This window comes from Pygocentrus nattereri, chromosome 16, assembly GCF_015220715.1.
Source record: "Pygocentrus nattereri isolate fPygNat1 chromosome 16, fPygNat1.pri, whole genome shotgun sequence".
Lineage (NCBI taxonomy): Eukaryota > Metazoa > Chordata > Actinopteri > Characiformes > Serrasalmidae > Pygocentrus > Pygocentrus nattereri.
The window spans coordinates 5,868,294-5,880,204 of NC_051226.1; positions in this window are offsets into that span (position 1 = coordinate 5,868,294).

Consider the following 11,911-nt stretch of genomic DNA (forward strand, 5'->3'; position numbering starts at 1 on the left):
AAGGCAACAGGAACTCAACTAGCCAACCAAAATCTCTGAGGAACGTTTCCAACACCTTGTTGAAAGTCTGACATGAAGAATTAAGGCAGTTCTGAAGGCAAAAGGGGCTCCAACCTTTTACTAGCAAGGTGTACCTAATAAAGTGGCCGGTGAGTGTAATGTTTATTAGCACACCAAGATTTTACTTGGGCCAATGTTTCTATTGGTGCGTTGATCATATGTGCACACAATGTAGAAGGCAGTAGGCAGAAAAACAGAGAGGTATAGGATTTTGATGTGATATAGTGACCATATAGCTTTTCCAAACAAACATAGAAGCCAAAACATTACGGATGTCTAATACGTTGTTGGTCCTGTGGATGCTGCGAAAACAGCTCCAACTTGCCGAGGCATAAACTCCACAACACCTCTGAAGGTGCCTTGTGGTATCTGGCATGAAGATGTGAGCAGCAGATCCTTCACTTCCGGTAAGTGGTGAGGTGGAGACGCAACAGACCGTATTTGTTCCAGGACATCCCACAGATGCTCAATCAAACTGAGATTTTGGGAAAAAGACTCAAAACCATTCCCAAGCAAGGTGTGTAGTGTGGCAGAGCAGGTCATCCTGCTGAAAGAGGCCATTACGAGGAATATCATTGCCATGAAGGAGCTTACCTGGTCCGCAATGACGTTTAGGTAGATGGCACATGTCAAACTTATATCCACATGAATGCCTGGACCCAGGGTTTCTCAGCAGAACATCACCTAGAGCATCACACTCCCTCCACCAGCCTGCCTTCTTGCCACAGTGTATCCTGGTGCCATCACTTCCCCAGGTAAAGGGCACAGGTGTATCCAGCTATTCATGTGATGTGAAAGAAAAATGGGACTCAGACTACACAACCTTCCCCCATCGCTCTAAGGTCCAGTTCATTGGTAGTCATTGTTGGCACTTTCAATAATAAGCAAAATGTGTGGTAACACATTCCTCCCATGACCATGATTAAACCAGACAGGATAGTCTTGACCAGGAGCACACCACAAGTCTGTCTGACCAGTCATCTGTACATAGTGATTTTGTCCTTGTCAAAGTCATTCAGGTCTTCATATCGGTCCATTTCTCCCACATCCAGCATGTCAAGTACAAGAACTGACCATTTGTTACCGTCTAATATAAGCCATAGCTCAATATGCACCATGGTTTCAAGATAATCAATGTTACTCACCTCTTCTGTGGTCATGTTTTGGCTCATCAGTGTAGGCTAATATAGGAACTGTTGTCATTTTGCAGTACACCATTGACATAAGGATGAGCCCAGCATCTAAGCTGGTGGGAAAAATTAACAGTCTCTTCAAAAATCTGCAATATCGCATCTTGCGGTAAACAGCTATATTCCAAAGTCGGCTCTCGGAAGTAGAAAAAACTTGTATGTTTAGTCTTCTGTGGATAAAGCCAACATTAGCTTCTTATAGGGCTTGAGAGTGGATATTACATAGCTCTGCATTACGGGATTGTTCCACCATATTGGCAGGGTTTGTTCACTGTTTACATGCTACACATGCTTATAACATTTCACTGCATTTTTTTTTAGAAAATATGCTTAAAATAGAATCAAATGAAAACGGAGCATATCTTAACCAACTCCAGATGGATGCAAGACAACTATACAATGATGAAAATGAAACTTATTGACAAGTGGCAAAACATAACTCCACAGGGAAGCTTATAGGATTGCACCCCTGTTCGGTTGAAGACAGTCCTGGATTCAACAGTATAGTGGGAATGACTGAGGCACATTGTCCTCTCTCACACTCACTTCAACCAGAAGGTAAGAACCACATCTTACAGACAAACACAAGATCTGACTGTCATAAAAGTTGTAAGCTCAGAGATGTAAAAACATGTTTGCCAAAGTTGTATGTGCAGCGTATAATTGTGGAACCATTTTTTTTAAGCCCTGTAAGAATATGACTTGTCAGTTATCCCTTCAACAAGCATGGCTGTGTTTCTGAGGGAAAAAAAAACTTAACAATAAATAAATAAATGCTTTTTGTTTATCACAAGGTTTGATAGTAGCGATTTTTTAAAAAGTGCCCTTAGACAAAAATGGCTTAGATATGTCCACCACTTAGTAAGATATGGGAACAGAGCAGTTAAGTAGTGGTCATGACTGAATAAGGTGTGGACACAAGACCGTTAAGCCAAGCCGCTGACACCACACATTAAGTCATGGGAATGAGAAAATTAATAAGTTTAGTCATGGTCACAATTTAGGGAGGGAACGAGAGAACGAGAGAGAGAGAGAGAGAGAGAGAGAAATAAATAAACAAATAACTTTTTACTTCATTTCCTTTCTTATATTTATACACGTACAGGAAGTTGATGTAGCACATCAAAAATATAATCAATAGTCGTCTGAGTGTTCAGAGCATTTTGAAATCAATATGAGCAGCAGTCTGTGTGCTTACACCCCACTACATCTTACAGTACTGTAATGTCCCAAACCCTCTCTGGCTGTTAACAGAGCTTTCCGAGTCCTCTCATAACATCCCTCGGCTGGAGCATCAGCCCAAAACTAGTGCTCATGGCTGGAATGGCATGTCTCACCACCCTCCTTTCCTCAAGAATACACAAACTGTGTCCAACATGCAAGAAACCTTTGTTTCTTGTTCATTTGTGCAAAGCTTCATGATATAATGAGTACAATTATTACAGTTGAAAAGAATTTCTGGCAGCACAGTTACCCACCAGCCACATGTTAGCATGAGGTAATGCACAATTCAGCAGGCACTTTCAGCCACAGAGGTTATGAGCAACTACGTAAAACATTCAGCTACAAAGAATAAATATTATATATAGACACACGCATACACACAATATTGCCAAAAGGTTTTCAGTCACCCATCCAAATCCGAATTCAGGTGTTCCAGTCACTTCCATGGCCACAGGTGTATAAAGCCGAGCCCCTAGGCCTGCAGACTGCTTCTACAGACATTAGTGAAAGAATGGGTCGCTCTCAGGAGCTCAGTGAATTCCAGCGTGGTACCGTGATCGGACGCCACCTGTGCAGCAAGTCCAGTCGTGAAATTTCCTCACTACTAAATATTCCACAGTCAACTGTCAGTGGGATTATAACAAAGTGGAAGCGATTGGGAACGACAGCAACTCAGCCACGAAGTGGTCGGCCGCGTAAAATGACAGAGTGAGGTCAGCGGATGCTGAGGGGCATAGTGCGCAGAGGTCACCGACTTTCTGCAGAGTCAATCACTACAGACCTCCAAACTTCATGTGGCCTTCAGATTAGCCCAGGAGCAGTGTAGAGAGCTTCATGGAATGGGTTTCCATGGCCGAGCAGCTGCATCCAAGCCTTACATCACCAAGCGCAATGCAAAGCGTGGAATGCAGTGGTGGAAAGCGCCGCCACTGGACTCTAGAGCAGTGGAGACGTGTTCTCTGGAGTGACCAATCATGCTTCTCCGTCTGGCAATCCGATGGACGAGTCTGGGTTTAGCGGTTGCCAGGAGATGGTACATGTCTGACTGCATTGTGCCAAGTGTAAAGTTTGGTGGAGGGGGGATTATGTTGTGGGGTTGTGTTTCAGGAGTTGGGCTCGGCCCCCTTAGTTCCAGTGAAAGGGACTCTTAAATGCTTCGACAATTTCATGCTCCCAACTTTGTGCAGCACACCATGTCTTTATGGACCTTTGTGCACTGGTGAGCACATTTGACATCATACAGCATTTGACTGAGCGACTTACAATTTGATTATTTTTTGATTATAGGTAGGCCAAGGCGGTGTTAGGTGTCTTTCCCAAGGACGATTATTGGTATGGTGTAGGGTGTTTACCCAGGTGGGGATTGAACCCCAGTCTACAGCGTAGAAGGCAGAAGTGTTAACCACTACACTATCCCAACCACCAGTCATGAACAGTCATGTTGGAACAGGAAGGGGCCATCCCCAAACTGTTCCCACAGAGTCCTGACCTCAACCCGATAGAGCACCTTTGGGATGTATTAGAGTGGAGACTGTGAGCCAGGCCTTCTCGTCCAACATCAGTGTCTGACCTCACACATGCGCTTCTGAAAGATTCCCATAAACACACCCCTAACCCTTGTGGAAGGCCTTCCCAGAAGAGTTGCAGCTGTTATAGCTGCAAAGGGTGGGCCGACATCATATTAAACCCTATGGATTAAGAATCAGATCTCACAGTTCATCTGCATGTGAAGGCAGACAAGCGAATACTTTTGGAAATAGTGTATATGAAATATATAAGCCATTTCACGATGTGTTCAAAAGTTCAAAAAAAAAAAAAAAAAAAAAGCAAGATTTTAATATGAAAGCAAGTTCTGCCACATAAAACATTGTGCCACTGGCATAGAAGAAGATGTGGAGAACACAGCGCTCGTTTCACGTTTCTACCGTGTTTCTTGGCGAGACTCGTTTCTACGGTGCCCGTCAGTGAGACTCGTTTCTACGGTGCCCGTCAGTGAGACTCGTTTCTACGGTGCCCGTCAGTGAGACTCGTTTCTACAGTGTTTCTTGGCGAGACTCGTTTCTACGGTGCCCGTCAGTGAGACTCGTTTCTACAGTGTTTCTTGGCGAGACTCGTTTCTACGGTGCCCGTCAGTGAGACTCGTTTCTACGGTGCCCGTCAGTGAGACTCGTTTCTACAGTGTTTCTTGGCGAGACTCGTTTCTACGGTGCCCGTCAGTGAGACTCGTTTCTACGGTGCCCGTCAGTGAGACTCGTTTCTACAGTGTTTCTTGGCGAGACTCGTTTCTACAGTGTTTCTTGGCGAGACTCGTTTCTACGGTGCCCGTCAGTGAGACTCGTTTCTACGGTGCCCGTCAGTGAGACTCGTTTCTACAGTGTTTCTTGGCGAGACTCGTTTCTACGGTGCCCGTCAGTGAGACTCGTTTCTACGGTGCCCGTCAGTGAGACTCGTTTCTACGGTGCCCGTCAGTGAGACTCGTTTCTACGGTGCCCGTCAGTGAGACTCGTTTCTACAGTGTTTCTTGGCGAGACTCGTTTCTATGATGCTGTCGGTGAGACTCGTTTCTACAGTGTTAATTGGTGAGTTTCTATAGTGTTTTGCAGTGCTGTGTTTTTTGGCCAGAGTCGTTTCTACAGTCTGTCCGTATGTCTGTGTGATGCATTATTAACGTCCATCTGAAAGAGAGCTTGTGGCCACTGTGGAGACCTGTGGTCTAATTCCAGGACAAAAGCAATTAAAATGTTGCAGCCACAGAAGCTTAAAAGCCCACCAAGTCCTGACCCAGGGGCCTTTATTAATGAGCCCTCGTCAGTCATTTTATGGAAGACCTCCAGAGCTCTGCAGTGCAAAGCATGACGCGATTCACAGCCACACTGATTAAAGCCTGCTCCAAACACTCAAGGAAGCAAGAATGAAGAAATAAATAGAGAGTGGAAAAAGCAGCCACATGATGTCGGAAAGCTTAAATTAGAGAGTGAGGGCAGCATTGAGGCCAGTGGCAATCTGACAATCCCTAGAGGACTGATTTTCCATGAGAGAGAGAGAGAGAGAGAGAGACAGAGAGACAGAGAGAGAACCATTCAGAAAATGTCCCAGTATGTCATTATTGCAAATGGAGCATGCTCTGCGTGGATATATGCAGCAGGAGGTTTGAGTGGAGTTTAGTCTAGCAGCTGTAGGTAACAAGAGGAACAGAGTTTTCTATTATTATTATTATTTCAGCTGAATTACAGAACCGGGTTTTCCTCAGATGAAGCTGAGGTTAACATTAAAGAGAAGCCCTCAATTTAAGGGCTTGTTGGACTAGTACAAATGCAATTAAAAACACAAAGCAGTGACTTATAAAATCAACTTTGACCTGTATTTGAATTAAAATGATACAAAGACAAGATATTTAATAAGTTATCTTATCAAGTCTGTTTTTACTAAATACACCAATCAGGCATAACATCCTTGCTTCTACGCTCATTGTCCATGTTATCAGCTCCACTTTGTAGTTCTACAGTTACAGACTGTAGTCCAGGGGTGGCCAACCACATCCGCATGTGGCTCTTTGCCTGCACACGTCTTCTTTTTACAATTATATATATATATATATATATATATATATATATATATATATATATATATATATATATATATATATATATATATATATATATATATATATATACACATATATATACATATATACACACATACACACATACACACATACATACAGCATTCCATTCCGCACTGGAAGAAGCCAAAATCTGATGCCTCGTGATGCTACACCCCCGCCCCTCCCCCTGCAAGGAGAACATTGCAGCAGAACCACGCGCTGAGCAAGGCTACTAGCTATCCAACCGCCGAAACATGGCAGCATCAGGGAAATGTAAAGCCAAATGAAAATATGAAGATGAACACAAGACCTTCTTACCAGAGTGGGAGGATTCGTGTTTTTTTATTGAGCAGAAAGGGAAGCCGTTCTGTTTGATATGCCAAACGTCGTTATCCAATTTTAAAGCTTCCAATCTTCAGCGCCACTTCACCTCACCGCACGCCAACGTGGTGGACATGCTGCACCACTTGGACAGCCTGAACCTTGATCTCCAGGGGAAATTAAAGATGCTACCTGATCTAGTGCAGTCAGTATTTGCATTTGTTTACAAACTCAAGCTGTTTAAAACTTGTCTTAAGAAGGGAGAACTAACACATTTCCAGTCTGCGTCAAATGCAAGTGCCCAAGCAGCTCAGGTCCTAAAAGGTAAAACAAGCTGCACCGAAGCTCCTGTCAATGTTCGGCTTAACCTGTGTTTGTGAATCAGTATTTTCCACCCTGAAACATGTGAAATCAAAGCATCGCTCTGTTCTTACTGATACACATGTGAAAGAACTGCTTCGAGTAGCACTGACTGAATAAGCCAGACTTGAAACAGACTGTGGGAAAATGGGTTTAAAAACTATAAATGTTTGTGTAAATACAGCCTGTGGCTCCTAGTAGTAATGAGCATTTTGTTCAGGCTCTTGGTGTCTGAAAGGTTGGCCACCCCTGCTGTAGTCCATCTGTTTCTCTGATACCTTGTTACCCCCTTTTACCCTGTGTTTCAGTGGTCAGGACCCCCATGGACCCTCACAGAGCAGGTACTATTTGAGTGGTGGATCATTCTCAGCACTGCAGTAACACTGATGTGGTGGTGGTGGTGTGTTAGTGTGTGTTGCGCTGGTCTGAGTGGATCAGACACAGCAGTGCTGCTGGAGTTTTTAAACGCCTCAGTGTCGCTACTGGACTCAGAATAGTCCACCAACAAAAATATCCAGCCAACAGCGTCCTGTGGGCAGCGGCCTGTGGGCAGCGTCCTGTGGTTTTAAATCAGAACAATAAAATAAAAAGCCTGGAGGCGAGACGGGGTGGGTGGAGACAAAAAAAAACGTAGAAAATACCATTTCAGTGGATTATGGTACAGTTATATTCCCTAACTAGAGGGACTGAGATGTACCCCTTAAGGGTTCCACCCCAGTGATAGTTTAGTACCTTTATTTCTATGAGTGTACAGGTACAAGATACAAGGTTTGTCAGCAACAGCACCAATGATCATAACATTGCAGTCTCAGTTAGACTAATATTAGTCCAAGTAGTTAAGTTACGCTTTATTAGTCCCACAACAGGGAACCTCAGCAGTGAAACACCACATACACACTAGGGGGCAGTGGGCACACTTGCCCAGAGCGGTGGGCAGCCCTATCCACGGCACAGTTGAGGGTTAGGTGTCTTGTTTAAAGGCACTTCAGTCACATACTGTCAGATCTGGGGATGAAACCAGCGACCTTTTGGTCACTAGGCTGGCTCCCTAACCTCCAGCCCACGACTGCCTAGTCTAAGCATGCATAGAAATGTAGCATCTGAGAGCAGTTTCCATGACAGACAGCAAATGAGAGACGCTGGGAAGAGAACGAGGGGTTTACCTGTGATCGATTTAAATTTCTATGCACTGCTTGAAACTGAACAACTGGATGGCTGCTGATTTACTCAAGAACATTTGTTTAGCGTGGAACAATTCATTTAGATTAAATTGCAGTCTAATAAACTGCTAAGCCAAATGTTACAGGCCTATCCTTATCATGTCTGAAAAGAGACAAATGATATCTTTAATTATGCAGATGCACTGCCAATTTATTGGTGCAGTGAGCTAGTCTTCATAAGACTGACCACATGTTCTTTTCCTGGAAAGCACACTTCCAAGAACTCACGGAGGATCTACTTGCTATCTTCGCCAATCTTGAATCTTCACAAATCATCAGGCTATTGCAATTAGAGGTTCAATGTGGTTGTTCTGGTAGGAATTCTGATCGAAGCATTGATTCAATTAATAAATCATTATGCCTCTACATGCTGGGCAAACTTAAAACTTTAACTAGATGTGCATGTTTCTCAGCACTGAGGACCAACAGTTGAAGATCTGACTGACCTTAACATGAGATTCTTTCACAGGCCCAAGGACCCAGGACAAACTTTCTCCATGATGCTAAAGCCTAATATTTGGTGCTGATCTTGCTGAGGGGGAAGAGAAAACCAGACCAAGAATGCTGATTCTAAATAAGCACTTGAGGAAACTCTCTGCTGCAGGAAAACCAGCTAAGAGTCCTAAATTTTGGATTCCTTTAGACGTTTTACACGATGATTTAATCAATCATACAGTATATATTCAGTCTCTGTTCATACTATATTGCCAAAAGTATTCGTTCGTCTGCCTCCACACCCATATGAATTTGAGTGACCTCCCATTCTTAATCCGTAGAGTTTAATACGATGTCGGCCCACCCTTTGCAACTATAACAGCTTCAACTCTTCTGGGAAGGCTTTCCACAAGGGTTAGGAGTGTTTATGGGAATTTTTGACTGCTCTTCCAGAAGCGCATTCGTGAGGTCAGACGCTGATGTTGGACGAGAAGGCCTGGCTCACAGTCTCCACTCTAATTCAGCCCAAAGGTGCTCTGTCTGTGATGGAACATTTTGTTTTACAATTATAGGTTTTGCTTAAAGAGCTGCTATGCAAAACAAATGCCTTCATGAGCTGTTTCACCTACGTGATTTATAGCAGAAGTCACACAAATTACTCATGTAGGTGCATGGAGTGGGCTTGAACTTTATGCATATGCAAACTTGTATGCGGCACGGCAGTATAATAGGACAGGAAAATGTCTCGCCATAGTTAGGCAGGGACGGAAACTGTGGTTAAGGCAGACTCAATGTCAAGATAAGGAAATACTGCTAACTGAGCTGCATGTCTGGGTAAAAAAAATGTGTTTCAGCAGATAATAAACAGAGAGTGAACTGATTCCCCCCTCCACCAAACTTTACCCTCGGCACAATGCAGTCAGACAAGTACCGTCTCCTGGCAACCACCAAACCCAGACTCATCCATCAGATTTCCAGACGGAGAAGCGTGATTGGTCACTCCAGAGAACACGTCTCCACTGCTCTAGAGTCCAGTGGCGGCGCTTTACACCACTGCATTCCACGCTTTGCATTGCGCTTGGTGATGTGAGGCTTGGATGCAGCTGCTCGGCCATGGAAACCCATTCCATGAAGCTCTCTACGCTGTTCTTTAGCTGATCTGAAGGCCACATGAAGTTTGGAGGTCTGTAGTGATTGACTCTGCAGAAAGTCGGTGACCTCTGCGCACTATGCCCCTCAGCATCCGCTGACCCCGCTCTGTCAGTTTACATGGCCGACCACTTCGTGGCTGAGTTGCTGTCGTTCCCAATCGCTTCCACTTTGTTATAATCCCACTGACAGTTGACTGTGGAATATTTAGTAGTGAGGAAATTTCACGACTGGACTTGCTGCACAGGTGGCGTCCGATCACGGTACCACACTGGAATTCACTGAGCTCCTGAGAGCGACCCATTCTTTCACTAATGTCTGTAGAAGCAGTCTGCAGGCCTGGGGGCTCGGCTTTACACACCTGTGGCCATGGAAGTGACTGGAACACCTGAATTCAATTATTTGGATGGGTGAGTGGATACTTTTGGCAACATAATGTAGTTTGGTCCCACACTCTCTTGAGTTCTGATAACCATCACTGCTGCAAACTCTTCCCCTTTTTCTTCTTCCTGGCCTAAGGTACAATAATCAACCACTTCCTGGTGTGTTTCAAGCTCTGCTTACTACCCACTAAACTTCACTGACCCACCATAAAGGCCAACCATATACACACAACCTCAATGACCCATCATAGAGTTAGCATCAAAGATCCGATATAGACAGTCAATCTCTGTCCTTCAATATACGTACTCAACCTCAAAGATCTGCCACACTTTCAAGGCTCAAATTTGGCCTACTGAATTCACCTCACCTAATCCTGCTCTGCCTACTACTTATTAAATCTCATAGACCAACCCTGCTCAACCAGTCATACGCTTGGGCCCAATCTCATTGCTCTTTTTTACCCCTACCCCTTGTTTTCGAGTGTCACGTTGCCCCTTGGAACAGAGTTACAGGGCAGTGGTTGAGATCTTCCCTCTGAAATGAGACCCTCAAATAAAAACAGCATCACTTCATTAACAGCTACCAGCGCCGCTCTGTAGGCGACCCTGCCCGTCTGCAGGGACAGCAGAGGAGGGGAAAGTTCAGCTCCTCACTGCTGGGCTTTAGTTACATTTAGGGATCATACGCCTTCAAAGAGGGGGGCAGTTATTTATTATCACACCCCCCCCGCCCAAATTCTTCAGAGATACGAAGCTGCTCGTGTTTGAATTTTCCTGATCCACCTTGAATGGAGCAGCAGTTACATTCTGGAGCTTCAGGCGTCAGAACTGCCAGACTGTTTAAGGTGGAACGGGAAAGTTAGCTCGCTACTGAGATATTAGCATGCTAGTAGTGATTTTGTATGGTTGTTATAAAGAAAAATGACCGTAATACATTGAAACAACATTAAACTACAGATTAACAACTAAAGATAATATAATAGTTATCGTAATTTTTTTTGATGGAGAAAATTCTCACATTTGTTGGTTTCTTTGGTCACCTGTGCAGCCATCTTGCCTTTTATTCTCTCCATTTGGAGTGAGCCTCTAAGAAAACCTCCGTTTGGAGGGTCATGTAGTCCCAACACTTCACCTCTATCTCTGCTAAAATCAGGACTCCCTACTCCCTAGGTGTGAACGCACAAGAGTTAGGGTAGGGGTGACTTCTTGTAAGTCGCTCTGGATAAGAGCGTCTGCTAAATGCTGTAAATGTAATGTAAATGTAAATGAGGGACCCACCACACACACACACACACACACACACACAACCTCAGAGACCCACCACACACACACACACACACACAACCTCAGAGACCCACCACACACACACACACACACACACACAACCTCAGAGACCCACCACACACACACACACACACACAACCTCAGAGACCCACCACACACACACAACCTCAGAGACCCACACACACACACAACCTCAGAGACCCACCACACACACACACACACACACACACACTACAGCGTGTGTAAGGTGACTAAATCTTAAGCTCAAAAAGTTCTTCTACACATATAAACTTGTCTACTTCAGTTAGTTTAGATGTACAAATTCAAGAAAATCACTGATTCATAATCAGTCATGCATCTCTCTCTCACTCTCTCTCTCTCACTCTCTCACTCTCTCTCACTCTCTCACACACACACACACACACACACACACACGAAGTGAAGCTGTTGTCCAGCCAGGCTACATGCCATTACCACAGAACTAAAGACCTACATGCCATTACCGCAGAACTAAAAGCCTGATGCAGCACACTCGCAGGCTTATTTCAGAGTCATACAATAATTTTTTTTATGGCCCTTTTTTCTCCATGGCAACAAAACATCTCTCCTCCTCCACTCTGCTGATCTGTGGTTTAAAACCCGACATACGCAGCATTCAAGCGAGGCATCACTGACTCTGAA